Raw genomic sequence first — 16654 nt, 5'->3', positions numbered from 1 at the left:
TATTTTGTCCGAGTCAAAAAAATCTACAAGTACAAGATCTTCTTTGCAGATCGACTGTTGCAATTGAACCGTGGCCGATGACGCTGAACTTGTAGTTGGAAATTTGATGGGCCAATAACTTATTACCCAAGTTGAAAAATTTTGATATTTTTTTCCATTAAGGGAACAAAGATGGTTGGTGAGTCGATGAACTCCATACGCCTCTCTCATGAAATTTCTCGGTAAACCTCCCGTTTATGGATTCAAATAGAGCGAATGGAAAATTCTCTTTCAACATTGAACATTGAGTTCACCGACTCAGCAGCGCTTGTCGTCATAAAATTATACCTGACAAAACAAACATATTAGTGTTGGAACATATGGCTGAGGCTCAGCTGTGTCAAAAATCACAACAAGTACAATATCTGCCGCAACAAGTTACCTATTTGTTGCAGCAGATATGTTACTTGTTGGAAACAGAAATGTGCAAATACCTATTTCTGGGGTAGAATGCCCTGCTCCATCTGTGGAATCCAAAGACGTTCAAGATGTTCGGCGGCCCCAGAACCAAATCTCTCGATTTGATTGAAATGGTCATTGAAGACATCAATATTGTACGCTTTTGCTGCTTTATAAAATTGAGATACGACCGCCCCATTGTGAAAGGTGGTTCTCAGATTTTCTCCTAGGTGCCTCATGCAAAAACCATAATGACATGCAGGGAAGAAAATTGAAATCGCCTTTTTGATACTTGGATGTCTATCAGAAATTATGCACAACTCAGGGGTATCCTCTACATAGTTTCTCATTTGTTCAAAAAAAATATTTGTACGAAGCATCACACTCCTTGTCCACTACACAAAATGCCACTGGAAAAATATGATTCTCTGCATCTTGTGCGACAGCTGACAACAACACTCCTTCATACTTGCACCTCAAAAATGTCCCATCGACAGCTATGACTTTTTTCATTTGCGCAAAACCAAGCATCCAAGCCTTATAAGCTACAAAAAAGTACTTGAAATTCTCATTTTCATCAACCTTCAATGGCGTCTTACTTCTTGGATTTGCAGAACGAAGCATATAACAGTATGCATCAAGCACCGTATACCCGTGCTCATATGCCCCCCTTGTCAAAGCCTTTGCAATGTCCATGCCCTTCCAGACCTTCCAATAACTTACCTTACAACCCAAATGCGTACGGATTGATTGACTCATATCTTTTTTGTAGATGGGCCTTTACCGTAAGAAAACTTATCTTTGAAGTATTCACCAATGACTTTCGCAAAGAATATGTGGATTATGGCTCGTAATGTGCTCGAACCACATGTGTGATACTATGTAAGGTTCTGGATACAAAATTTGTCGAACTTAAAAGCTTCATAGCCCTCAGCCACCACTTGCACTCCGGATGTATACATATGAAGCAATACACGACGCGAATTAATCACCTTCTTGATTCTAAAATCTTTCTTCAAGCAAGCAAGTTTCAACGAAGTGGCTAGTGCTTCCTTGTTCTTGAATGACATTCCTTTATAAAAACCTGTTTCATCATCTTGAACATGGCTAGACTGTATTGATTGTGTAGTGCCCACTATGTTGCTCGCAACTTCCTGCATAGGAATCGGGTCCCACTTCCATTATCTCGGGATATCCACATCCACCCCATCTAATTTATCATTTAACACATCTTGTTGGTCTTGAGATAAATTATGGTTCTCTATCGGGCTTCCAACAACGTATACCCTTAAAATGGGCCTAGCTACATCATTCAAATAAAGCACGCAAACGAACTCGATCGCTATCTTAAATGGCAAGACCTTCGATTTTCAAAAGAACCGTATGTATAGTGATGGCAAGATCTTTTGGTTCACAAGTTATTTCGCAATAGGTGATGATTAGGTTCACAAAATCATCGAACATAACATCTCTTTGGACAGTCATCGATATCGTCTCTAATGCATCACTACCCTTCCATCGCCAATTATATCGATTGTTCTTTTCGATCCATTCACCATGGCAATCAACCCCTATTATTATTGAGTCCCCCATTAGTGGTGTTCGAGGTACCTGAAGATATTTTGTTTAACAAAAAATTGGTCGTGAGAGTACATACCAATCTATAACAAAATGAAACAGCTACAGCAGTGGTTCCAATAGATTATTGACTTGTTGGAACAAGTGGACTACTTGTTGCAACAGGTAATAAAATTGTTGCAACAAGTCACTAATCTATTGGAGTCAGCTTTAGTTTTTTTTGGGTAATGTTTCAGACTGTTAAAGATGTCCAACAGATTATCGAGTTGTTTCAACAAGTGTATTACTTGTTGCAACAAGTAGTACACTTGTTGCGGCAAAGTCAATAATGCGTTGGAAAGCGACTTCGGTTTTTGGGTTATGTTGCGGATAAAAGCGAAGCCGACTCAACAGATAGTCGAGTTGTTTCGCAACAAGTGTACTACTTTGTTTCAACAAGTGTATTACTTGTTGCAACAACTCGATAATATGTTGGACATCTTCAACAGTCTGAAACATTAACCCAAAAAAACTGAAGCTGACTCCAATAGATTAGTGACTTGTTGCAACAATTTTATTACTACTTGTTGCAAAGCAGTTAATAATCACATTTAGGCGGCTTGCTTTTTGGGTTCGTTTCGGACAAAAACGAAGTTGACTCCAACGGATAGTCGATTTGTTTCAACAATGTTGAACACCTCGTTGCAACAACTCGTACAACTTGTTGCGGCAAGTCAATAATCAGAAGCAACTTCGCTTTTTGGGTTCGTTTGACAAAATCGAAGCCGACTCAACAAATTGTGAGTTATTGCAAATGTGGAATACATTGCAACAACTCATTCGATTGTTGCAGTTATTTATTTAACAATTACAACAACTTCATAATCACAGAAGTTGCAACAACCACATTATATGTTGCAACAACTACAATGACATCGTAAGTTGTTGGAAAATCGATGAGATTTATACCTGGTGAAAAATTAAAATAAAACAAAGATTGTTGTACTTACCAAATGAGCGGAAAACCCTTATGAAGTAATTGCCAGTGCTACACCAACAAAATCTAGTCAAAAAATTACAAAATCGAGTGGTCACATTTTTTTCTTTCTTGAGCAACAATGGTGGACGAATAAGAAGAAGAAGAAGAAGAAGAAGAAAGCAGAACAATGGAATAAGTTATGAAGTAATTTCAAATACACGAATGAAATTCATCAAAAATTACAAAATCGTGGGTCTTGTTTTTTTTTTTTCTTTCTTGAGCAACAATGGCAGACGACGAAGAAGAAGAAACGAGCAGCAGAATAAGAAGAAGAAGCAAGAAGAAGCAACAACAAGAAGAAGAAACGAAGAGCCAAAAATGGTGGAAACGGCACAGGGAAACAGAAAATTTGGCGCTTTTTTTTTTGGCTTTGTAGGGTTTATATGAGTTGGGTCAAAGTGTTAAAAATAAAACTTGGGGGAAAAGTGTAAAAAACAAAGCTTAGGGTCAAAGTGTTAAAAATAAAAGGGGCAAAAAGGTGTTTCAAAAACTCCCTAATCACTAATCCAAAGTTTATCACCCCTACTCAATTAAAAAAAAACTTACCCTTTTGGGCTTTAAAACCTATTTGTCACCATTAATTAAAAGCCCCAACTTACATAGAAAGAAGTGGGCTATCCTTTTGCTGCCACAATGACCTAGAAGTAAAAGAATTCGTAAGAGAAATGAGCTCCTTAGTTCAGGGGGATAGACAGAATAAAGAGAAGCAGTAAGGTAACGGCGGCGACAATAATTGGGGAAAAGACTATGGCTTCCTACATGGGGATTATTTTTATCATTAACTAAGGAAACTTTTGGAGTAAAAGAATTATCTAGGCTACTACAGTGGTCAACGAGAAAGAATTATAGGAAGCTCATTTATCGTCTTTGTTCAATTCATCAAGTTACATGTACTTTACGAATTTCGGCGCTATCAAATTTGGGAATATGAAATGCTCTGGTTGTAGATCTTTGCCAATTACTTGGTCGTAGTATTTCGTCAGATGTGAGGTAGGGGAGACTTGACTACTACTTTCTTACTTTCCATAACTAACATTAACTAATTATTGTGAACTTGTTCTGATAACTATTATTGTGTTATAATTGAATCTTATGTTCTTGAATTGCTTCACCTCTCCTGAGCTATTAAAAATAAATGACATAAAGATCTGGGATATTTGAGACACTCGAATGTTGAGTTGAGCTTTGTTCCTCTGAGATAGCGCATTGAATTGAGATGGTAAATCATTGTGTTCATTTCTTGAGCATTTATACCATTTTATACATCTCTTATGCTTTATTTGGAGTTGTTTCCTTTTACTTGAGCTATTATGCTTAAAATTATATGCTTAAAATTAAGTCAAGACAGTTATGGTAATTGAATTAATGATAATTATTGCCACATTATTCTATGGTGAGGTTTGGCCTTGATTTAGTTATACACGATGTTTAATGCTAAAAATCACTGGGTATGTTTGGTCTATTAGCCACATGAGCCGGTGAAAGTCTATGGACATGTTTGGTCTAGCCTATGTAAGGGCCCATGGGTATATTTGGTCTATCCTGAAAGAGGGTGAGGGCATATGTTGATTATTTGGTCTAGCCTAAAAGAGGGCGAGGGCCTATGTTAATTATTTGGTCTAGCCTGGAAGAGGGCGAGGGCCTATGTTGATTATTTGGTCTAGCATGAAAGAGGGCGAGGGACTATGTTGATTATATTTGGTCTAGCCTGAAAGAGGGTAAGGGCTTATTTTTATATTTGGTCTAGCCGGAAAGAGAGTGAGGGCCTATATTTCTAATATGTGGTGTAGCCTGAAAGAGGGTGAGGTTCTATATTGATTATCTGGTCTAGTCATATGTGTCAGTGAGGGCCAGTTATTGAGTTGCGATTTGATGAGGAGATCCTTGAGTATATTATCTTTTATATTGATTATCAGATATTGATAGGTATTCCATACTTAGGAGATTGCACAAATGTGGTAAGTTTAACATTGAAAAGGCACTGATTTCATTGCACTTTAGACCGACTGAAAGTGATAAGGATAGTGGAATTGTCGGTGATCCTATGAGTCTAGCAAGACTCACACCCTTACAATTTGGCTGTAGGTTTTACCTTTCATTGCACGTCTTCTTGGTTATGTTAGTGACTATCTCTCAGCGGTGTCGAGTCGAGCTGCCACCTGTTCGTGGTAGAGTCTATCTTTCATATTACATTTTACTTTCATGGTTGTACTTTGAAAACTCTGTAGATGCTCCATGACTAGAATGAGTTGGGATTTGGGCAAGTTTTGGTTTTATTCTTTACTTAGAAACACTTGCATCGGATTCTTAATTTATATTACTTCCGCGCATTTAAACTACTTTTATTGATTGAATATTGTTTTTTTTTTACTTATTTTCACGTTCTAGCCTTGGTTTTTCCATTCAAAAAATGGACAATTCTCTTTAAACTTGTTGAAATGGATAATGTTTAAAGAGGTCCACCAAAGGGGTATGGCTCATTAGGCACCTCAGGGTCTCGTGAAAGACGGGGCGTTACAGGAAGCTCATATCGAGCCTGGTCTGGGAAAGCTTTTGGGTAGTATAGGTTTAGAAAAAATATTTTCTATGTAAACCGAACTATGGAGGGGCTTGATTTCCCGCGGAGGGATGCGTAGGCAGTCTACGTAAGACTCGGTTCCTATATTATATAAAATATATATTTTCCCATAATTATTTAGCGTAAGCGAGCGTGTTAAGAAGATCGTCCAGCAAGTTAGCCATAGATGTCATATCGAAATTCAAAGTGACTCAAAGAGCCAAAAATACCCAAAAACCTCGGAATAAGGGATCGATCAAATGTTCAAATCAGATACATGAATTTTGTGTGCTCTATGTGCTTATATGCCAACTACATGTGATATTTTTCTTTTTCTTTACTATCTAACGCAATAACGCTATTTGCTTTCGAGTTGTTTTTCTCTTATTGAAAGAGGTTGATCTGTGTTTTTCCACGTTGGCATACTTCACTAGATTCAAAGCTGCAATGGCTACAAGACAAAGGCAAAGCAACAACGACTGGTACTTCGAAAAAACGAGCACAATCAGAACCAACTCGTCATCAAGGACTCTCCCCCGTTAAGCTCGAAAAAAACTTCGCACTCCGAGGATGTGATAAGCATGCTGCAGGAAAAAGTTCCTGATCATCAGGGGAAGGTCACAAGAGCCGATTTGGTTGACGAAACATCTGCTAAAGCAAGGAGGCCTCCTCCGCCTTTTCCATCTTTAAGCTCACCATTACCGGACCATTTTGCCACCTACCTTGCTGGAACAATGTCACATACTGCTAACCCATGCATATCTTACTAAACCCCACCACTACTCAACACTGTCCAAATTCCTGGAACCATCCATTCAGTACCATCATACCAAGGATCTCAGCCCACTCACACCCATGCTACTGTGCGTCCAAACATCGTCTCTCTACCCACTACAAAGACTACCCCATAACCAAAAGCCACCCCACATACCCAGCCGTTTCTTTCCATACCCTGTCACGCTAAGCGTTCTCCCCAGATCATCAAGAACTTGATCACTATGAGGAGATGAAAAGGCCTGGAGAGCCGAGCTGGATAGGTGCAATAAAGAAATTGAGCGCAAGGTAGCGGAAATGCTTGCACAATCAATAAGAGCTACTCGAAAAGCAACAGCGTTGAGTTATGATGATCTTTGTCTTCACCCAGATTTGGACTTGCCAGGGGGGTTCAAGGTGCCCAAGTTCAAAATGTACAATAGGGCAGTCAATCCCAAGGCTCCGAGCGTGAGCCTATCACCAACCGTCGCAGTAAGAAACAACCCAAAGACGATCATGAGGCTTTTTAGCCGAAGCTTATATGGGAAGTTTCCAAATGGTTCGCGGCACAAGATATGCGTCGATGGGCCTCCTGGGAAGACATGGTGGAGTCCTTTATGGAAAGGTTCCGATTTAATGTTGAAACCGTACCAGAATGCAGTGTGCATTTAACAATAATTGCTCAATGCATTGAACAATAATTGTTCATTGACATATGGAGCATAATGTTATAAATACCCAGGTCTTTCGAAAAAGAAGTTTGTGCACCCACAAAGGAGAATTCAAAATATCGAGCGAAGAAGATATATCCAAGAATATTCAATAATCCGGGGTTGCGTCCCTAGTACAAGAAGACGGATTGAAGGAGTTGTTCTACTGAATAATGTTTTCCAGTTCTTAGGTCTAGAATCTTGTATTAGGTTTGTGCTATCAAGTTATATCTTTATCAGCTTATTTAGAAGCATAACAAGTAGATACAAGCTAGCTTGAAGATAGCTTCCTAGTCAGAGTTTGAGTAGAAAGGTAGTTGTAGGAATTATGTTGCAGAGTTTGTAACTTAATTTGGAGGTGCCTCAGCTTTAGTGAAGTTTGCGGGAAACCCTGTAGATTTGTAGGTCGTGGTTTTTATCACCTTTGAGCCGGGTGGTTTCCACGTAAAAATCATATGTCCTTTACCTTCCTGTTTGTTTTTATTCCGTAAACACGTTTATAGAACGTGTTTTGTCCATAGGCCAAAAGTAGGTACATATTGGGACAAACACTTAGGTCATGCAAAGCTAACTGGAAGGAAGGTAGCTAGGCATGCTCTTATGTAATGAATTTCCAAGAGATCAGGCAGCCAACAACCAAAGACCATGGTGCAAATTAACCTCCAAAATATTTTTTTCTTCTGTGTGTAATAATAACGAGCGCGGTGAAATTGTATATTCACAAAATTAAAATCCTGAACCTACTTCTATAATGCGAGGGACGAAATATTTATCATAAAAGTAATTGACCAAACACAAAATTGTTTGATGTAAGAATCTAGCTACATATAAGTTTTCCCTTTTCCTCTATGTGAAATGAGTATTTCGATATTTGATGGACATTTGGGGACAAAACTTAAAAGGTAAAAGATAAATTATGCGTTATTGGCTCGGGCATGAGTAATTAATTCAAATTTCTTGGATTTGAGTTAAATTTTTTATCATAATCTATTTAATTTAATGGGCTCAAAATTTATTATTTATATTTAGGTTTAATTTCATATACGTCCTCTTGGTTTGTTTCGTAGCACTAATATCCCTTGTGATTAAAAAAATTACGCCTTATATTGTTTTTATTTACAATAGTTATGTACCTGAAATTATTAATTTACGACGTTTATGTTATTTCACATTTATGATTTTGGCCATGTGCTTAACTATGTTTTGAGTTACTAGTTACTGAATATGTGTGTTGCACGTGCATCCCATGCTAAGTAGTATAAATATTTTAAAAGGTATAATTAATCATCTCATATTTATTGTCATCGTAAAGCACATACTACTGAAAATTGCTCTCCGAAGAATGTGAAAGAATATCCTTCATCCTCAGATTCGTGAAAATTGAATATCAGGGAGAAGAAAATTTTCTTTTGTATTACCTTTTTCTACTTCTATGCTAAGAGGGGGTTGCTCAAATGTTAAGCACCTTTCCCCTCCAACCCAAAGATTGTGGGTTCGAGTCACCAAGAGAGCAAAAAAGGGGGAGCTCCTGGAGGGAGCGGTAAACAAAAGTTGCAATTCTACACAATTAAATTTTCTCACTGTGTCTCGTCTGGTTAAAATTCACGTTTCGATCTACTGTTATTTGTTGTTATATTTATATATATGTTAACATTGTCATATAATTCAATGCAACAAAGTAGTATTAGAGGGTAGACCAATTTCAATTATGTAATTCTTCTAAAAATCATTTCAACCTAACAATTTCCTTATTTTTTACTATATTTTAACAACGGACAATTTATATTTGAATATTTGCAATGTTGGTTATGGTTGCATATACTTCAAATTCTTCCTAGTCTTTAAGAAACGGTAACCTCTTTTTTACAGTTTCAAACATATCAAGAAATTGTTGTTTAATAAAAATATCATTCTATAGAAACTGTACAAAAATTCATTTGGCATATATCCCTTAGGACATGTAGTAGATCATAGACAAGTTTATGGTACACATATGCGAAGAAGCAATAGTTAATTGTTATAGAGAAAGTTAAAATTTATTGAAATTAAAAAAATAAATTAATGTATGTAGTTACACGTATAGGTATCCTTTGACTGGTTTATAAATATCCTTTTTGCTCCTTAGGAAGGACGATAACAGTCTTTCTAACAACTACAAGGTTATTCCGAGCGAGAACCTTACGACTGTCACGCCCTAAAACGCACCCTGGATGCAACAGGTATCCGATGCTATGAACAACACCAGAAGCACCTTATAAAATCAATAAATGTCTAATCTCTTTTTAACACTCTTTCAGCATTTACTTAAACACGTTATTAAGGTTAAATGTAAATGTGCTCGCACTTAGAAGAGTAACCAGTGGAAGTGCAATATAAGTACTTAGTCATAAACGTGGAAAAATTCCCAACAAGCTATACGAGACTTGAACATCTACCCATAATTTTGACAACTATCTATGGAGCTTCTGAGATAGATGAATAAATAAATGAACTAACTTTGGGACGCAGTCCGGAAACTAAAATAATAAACTAAGGAACATAGGGTGTCCCACGAACAACGGGGTGGGCTCACCAATCTGTTTGGAAAGCAGCAAGTTCTCCTACTCCGTACGCATATCACGAACCTGCTCTTCTTTGTTATGGAACATACCATCAAAAATAAAAATGGTATGCCTGAGAACTAGGTACTCAATGAGTGTCTCCGGGACAATAATTAATAGCAAAATATATAAGTAATAAGTGTAATTGAAAATAATATTGAGAAGCAGTTCAAAATAATGATAACATATCATAAATGTCCAGTATAAGTCAACGATGATGAAATAATCAGTGTGAATCCTTAAGTCATTCTTGTTACCTTAAAGTCTTTCCAAACAGTTCGAAATCCAAAGAAAGAGTAAGCCAGTAACCTTAGTAAAATCACCAATAGTAAAATCACCAATAAAATCCAAAAACACATGAATATGTCAACTTCAATTTATTATACCTTTTAACACGTTATGTCCTTTTAATCATGAACTCAATATCATGAACAAGCCACTCATAGGCAAGAAAAACACAACAGATGCCAAAACAGGCCCAAATCAATAAAACAAAGGGATGACCGCTGAAGGTTCCCTAAACTGCATAGAAGCACCACATCAGAACTATCAACTCACGATGGCTATCCTTCCTCCCGAATAGCTAGACCAAGACTACATTAGGGCTACAACCCTCGATGACCACTCTACCTTCCGAATGTCTAGGCATGAACTACACCAGGGCTATCGACCCTCAATGACCACTCTTCCTCTAGAATGGCTAGGCAAACCCCCTAGGATCCATATTGACTACCTTACCTCTCGAGTAGCTAGGCTAAACACAAACCATGGAATCATGGCATATTAGCCGAATCATAAATCATGGCATGGAAGCTGAATAATTATCCCGTTAGTAAGGGTATACTAATGTCATTAATCGATTTAGAAAACCAAGTTCAAATCATTAATCAATTTTAATTCAAGGAGACCTGTTCGTAGGGCAAAACACTTCAAATATCCAAACCTTCAAAAACAAGTTTAAAGCATCCCTTATAGAGGTAAATCATATCAGAGTTCAAAGATTTATAATTCAATTCAATCATCATTTGATAGGGGTAATCACGTAAACATAGATATAGTATAATACACATAAGGTTTAATGCGAGCTTGTCCCTCACACACAAAAACCTTTCCAAAGAAAACCATTTATAAAGATTGTAATGAATATCAGAAAAGAGAAATACCTATCACCTTTATAGTCTAAAAGGATTTTTAAAAGAGACATACCACAATTTTCGCTAAAAATGCTACCAACTGATTTTTCTATGTTCAACATTGCTCTACAATTGATTAGGATGATAAAGACTAGAACTTCCATCTATTCCACCCATCTCACCCTTTTTGAAAAAACATGTGTTTTAAAGTCAACATTCATGTTCTTCCTTTCATATGATTCACCCATAGATTTTAATCACTTTTAATAACTCATACTAGTCTCAATCCATTCAGTAAACACCATTAGAGGTCAAAGATCTTACCTTTATTGAGATCCCAGAAGTCCTCTCAAATTTTCCCCCTTTTATTTTCAAGAATCTTTGGATTGGAATGATAATCTAGTGTTAATACTTGTTACTTTGATATAGTTTAATCATAGGATGGTTAGGAACTCACCTTGTATGGCTTGGAGAAGCCCTAGGTTGATTTCTACTCAAGAAGTCTTCCAAAAAGAAGTAGGTTTGAAAATTTCAAGAATCTCATTCTCTGTCGAGTTGGGGACTCTACGTAGCATATGCAGTCACATTCTGAGTTTGCAGCCGCATTCTTGCTGCATACGCAACCAGTAACATTTGAAAATTGGCCTGAAATGCGAAGTGGACTTGCGACGTGGCATTTAGAGTTTGGATATAACACCTAGTACAAAGCCCCGTTTAGGCTCCACTATATTTGGTTGGAAGTTATTTCAAAGATCAACAACTCTCATGATTTAAGTTTTCTCAAATTCTCAACGGATTTTCATATAATTAGGATAGAAGTCAGACCTAGCATAATCTTGGTCGGTTCAATCGAATCTTATGCACTACACTATTCGTCTTGATCTTAAATCAACTATTTCCACCCGAACTCATCTTGATACTACTTCATATGTCTAAAATGTCACATTAATACTTATTTAATGAACACTGCATTCCCGGTCGATGGGCCTCCTGGGAAGACATGGTGGAGTCCTTTATAAAAAGGTTTTGCACAACATTATGACCGCTGAGTAATTATTGTTCAATGCACACTGCATTCTTGCATGTATCAAGACCTGGTTTATCTTCTTCATGGTATCACTCATTGTTTGCCCATTTGTCAATCATCAAAACTCATGTATGCATTAGTCTAGCTAATGCCAATACTTCTTGCCTAAACAAAGTAACACAGGCTTCCCCAATTCATTCATGGATTCATTATAACATATGAAAGTATAAAAACATAAGATATGACTACACTGTATGGTAAAGTATTTAAAGCCATCAAGATAGAGTGTTATTGCCTGCCTACTAATCCCATTTTTTTGCATCATATCTTTTGATTTCTTGCATACCATTCTGGCGATCGGAACACATTGCATCATTTCTAACAAGCCCGCAACGTCTCCATCCCTCCCCGAAAAACAGAAACATAAAGAAAGAAATAGTACGAAATAAAGTCTTAGCATGCCAATTAGGAGGGTTATTTATATTATTAATCTTCAGTTTTATTCATTTTTTTTTTAATCGATCCATCCATCCCGACTTTCACCTCCGTGGTGAGGGGGTTTGACGCATACCCATACCGTGTTTATTACCAAAAAAAAAAAAGTACATTGGTGGGGGAGATGAACCAAAAACCTCCGAGAGCTAGCAATATTAATTGAAGAGCTATATGAACTAACTCTACTATGATGGATAGGATCTTGGACATTGATCTGCCAAATAATGTACAAAAGGGAATCCTATACGAGGAAAGTCCTTATATTACAAGCTCCTAGAAGAAGCATCCTATCTCCAAGAAAAAACTATGTACAGATCTTTTCTAAGGGACATGAAAAACATAGTAAGTCAAAGGTAAGGTACCGATAAAGTAAGTTACATGGCAAGTTATAGCTATTAACCCAATGTTGAGATGAATGGAAAAAGAAGAAGAATGTAACCAGCTCTTCACAAAGGTTGTAGGCTGTCCACAAGGTACAACCCTTTTAAAGAGTCTCCAACCTTTGGGGTTTAGTTGCTAAAATGGGAAGTGTGACCTGTGAAGGGATGAAATAAACAGCATATTGGCAAATATCAAATGCCATAAGAGTCACAAACATAGAGCATACAGGATAATAAAGCTAGATAGTGACATAGATAGTTAGGGGGAATTAATCTATGAAGACCAACTGTTTGGTCTTAGAATGTCTGAAGGATGGGAAACCAACCTTATCAAGTCTCAGTTGTCCCCTAATAAGACCTAGGAACTCCTACATATCCTAAAGAAAGATGGTACCCTGTTGATCGTGTCTAATTTTGAAGAGTGATTCCGTATGCATGTTACCTTCCCTATATATATGAGAGAACTTAATCTTATGAACTTGTAAGCAAAGATGTTTGGTCTGGTCTAGTAGACTGATAAGAGTCGAGAGGATTAGCCATGTTATTTAGCCAAGAAACCATCGAATAAAAGTCAGTCTCCAAGTGAATGTTATTGAAGCCATTATTAATACACCATTGTATGCCTAATAGGATAACTTCAGCTTCAGCATGGTTGTTGGATCCATGCCAAATGGGCTTACACATAGCAATAATTAGACCCCCTAAAGAGTTTCTGACCACTACCCGTGCACCATTAGGGCCTGGGTTAGAGAGTGCACACCCCTTACTATTGACATTAACAAAACTTCCATCAGGTTTGTTTTAGCTGACCTTCACAGTCTTGGTATCTGCCTAGGTCTTTCAATATATGGATATAGGATAGGCCACCTGGAAGGCCAGTGATGTAAGGGTTGGAGATATTAAGAAGAAACTGGCAGAGGGTACTGGTATGGATGGGGGAACGAAGATCAATTGGGAGCTAGAAAGAAAAGGTCAACTGGGCAAACCATTGGGCTAAGCAGAGATCAGGTAAAGGGAGAATCATCAACTTCTTATTTGCTATGGTTGTTATCATTATCCGGAGGGAAAGGAACATGATGATATTTCAAAAAGGCATCTATCAACCTGAGAAGATATGCCAAGGAAATAGTTATATTCATTCACATCAGATGAAAGGATCTGAGGAAATGGCAACCAGTGCTTTCCCAGTTAATGCACTATCCTTGATGTTGTTGCTGCTGAAGACTATGTATTGCTACTGGAATTTTAGTTGGTTGTTTGTACTCCTGATTTAGAGGTGTTTTGTTGTTTTGTTGAAGATTCTAGATTAGTGCAAGTTTCGAGTGGTCTGCTTTTACTTAATCTGTAGTAAATGAGCTTTAGGCTCCATTGCAAGTAGGAGTGTGCTTTGTCTTTTCTTTTGAGAAACAGGGGGTCAGCGCTGTTTGGCATTGTAACTGTTCACTTTTGGTATTAATAAAATCATTTATTTACCAAAAAAAATAGATATCAATTTTAATGGCCTAGATATTTCTATAATAGAGGATCTCTAAGTAGGATATTTGGCACTACTCCTACTCTTCCAGAGATTTCATGATATGAAAATGGGGAGGGCCCGAATTATCATTTTGTGTACATCATTATAATGCTTTTGAGTTCACCATTTCATGAGAATAACCCTGAAAGGACTTACATCAAAGGAAAGGCCTGCAGTTGTAGAATAACGTTTTCAAATGGTAGTAGCAAACTAGCCATCATCGAGGATATGTTTAACTGAGGATGTAGTTAACAATCTCATTTGATGACAAAAATAGGAGATTCTATCATCATGGGTAGTTTATTTCTCAAGGCTCACCAAAAAATAAAGGAGCATTCCAAGGGGGTGTTCTTATGCCAAGTGACAGTATTAGTGAAAAGAACAAGTCTCATTTGACTAATAATGTCTTAGGCAGAGGTGCCACTAAACTTTCTAAAAGTATTAGGCATCCAGATGGGGTGATATCTGAGGATAGAGCTATAGTGGATATGGGTATTCAGGATCTGCTCGACTCTATGAGGAGAAGCAATTAAGTTACCTAAGTGATGATTCCAGTGCCTATCAGTCCAAAGTTGAGAGACTATCAACTTTTTGTTATCCTTTCATCTTAGACTGGAAAGTGAACCAGTCCGCAACCAGTTATCCCACCAAAATCTAAAATTTCCAGAGTGAAGCCTCCAAGTAAAGCATTGCTCAGCATCGTTCTTGTTAATCATCACTTTTCTCCAAGGATAGGAGTCAATAGATTGACCTTTTTATTGGAAATGGAGTTTGGCTTCTTACAGTATGAACTGACCCCAAAGTGAATCATTAGTCCTAAAGTTCCACCACTATTTTGAATTCAATAGATATGTAGACATCTTTCACCCTCCTGAAACCAACGCCACTCTCTTTGAATGGATAATAATATCACATTCCAAGATACTGAATGGTAATTTTTTTATCATTATCTAATCCCCAAAAAAAGTTGGCTACCAATCTTTCAGTGTTTTTAATGACAGTCGTGGGGGTGTCATAGCTGACAGAAGATGAATAGGCATAGATTGGAGAACATATTTAATAAGGGTAGCTCTACCTCCATAGCTGTCACGCCCCAAACCAGGGGAAGCATGACGGGCACCCAGCTTTACCGGCTGAGTAACACCTGACGTTCATTCAACCCAGTCCACCTTGTATAATTTCGGACAACCGTGTAACATACGTGTAAAGTAAAAGAATCACCTGCATGCTGAAAAGGCCCAACACAGAAATATATATATATAAGCCGACAAGGCTGCCACCAAGGTCTACATACAACAACGCGATCGACAAGGTCATAACAACAGTACTAGTACCAAACTAAAGCCGACAAGGTCACATATGACATCTATACATATAACACATATAACATCTATCTATAAGCCTCTAAGAGTATATAATGTAACATAACGGCTAGGACAGGGCCACGCCATATTCAAAAGATATATAAACAATATGTACATAATAGCATACCCAGAACCGAGCAAGTCCGGAACAAGTGGAGCTTGCTGACTATCCGCTGAACTGTTGGAGCCTACAGAGAGGGTCCTCCAAGCTGACTATCAACGCCTATAGCATGAAATGCAAAGGTCCCAGTAATGAGACGTTAGTACGGATAAAAGTACTTATTATGTAAGGCAGGAATATAATAATAAAATAGTGAAACAAACATAAGTAGTAGAGGAACCACCTGAAAACTGAAGTCGCCACGAAAGACGTATGACATGCATGTTGTAACTTTGAAAACATAAATATACATAAATACATAAGTAGCATCAACATCATCATAACGTACCCAGCCATAGTAGGGCTCGATGGAATCGTACCAGGCCATGTAAGGATCGGTGGTAATACCTAACTAATCAGTAGTTGGACAATAGGTGTAGCACCCAGCCGACTATAGCATGGCTCGGTGTAGTAAAATAAGTGTTTTTGTGTGTGTGTGTGTGTGTGTGTGTGTGTGTGTATTGATGTGGCGTGATTTTACGCCACAATCGATCTTTTCGGCTATAAATTTTACTTGTTTTTAAGCAAGTCTATGTGATTTTACGTGTTTTTATTATGTTGTAGGTAATATGAGGTCCCTAGAGCATAAGTGTAGAAAACAAGCGGAAAAGAGGAAAAAGAGTTGATCACTGTAAAAATTGGACATTCTGGAAATTTTGTTGGAAATATAGACGCGCACGCATGTCACGCGTTCGCGCACGTGCGTTAATGACTCTACGCGTTCGTGCTAGTATGTCATGTAATCCAAGCTGAAGAAGAACGAGGGTACGATGTCATCCACGCGTGCGGCGCACGTGGTGCGTTCGGTAAGGCCCCGGCCCGATCCGACGAACTTGGATTTTGATGTTTTTTTTTCTATTCGATTCATTTAAAAAGCCAGCCGGGAGCATTGTAAAATTATCTTTGGCATAAAACACAAGTTTAG

This window comes from Lycium ferocissimum, chromosome 3 (assembly GCF_029784015.1).
Source record: "Lycium ferocissimum isolate CSIRO_LF1 chromosome 3, AGI_CSIRO_Lferr_CH_V1, whole genome shotgun sequence".
NCBI lineage: Eukaryota > Viridiplantae > Streptophyta > Magnoliopsida > Solanales > Solanaceae > Lycium > Lycium ferocissimum.
The sequence above is the reverse complement of the archived record's forward strand: the minus strand, read 5'-3'. Positions refer to the sequence as shown.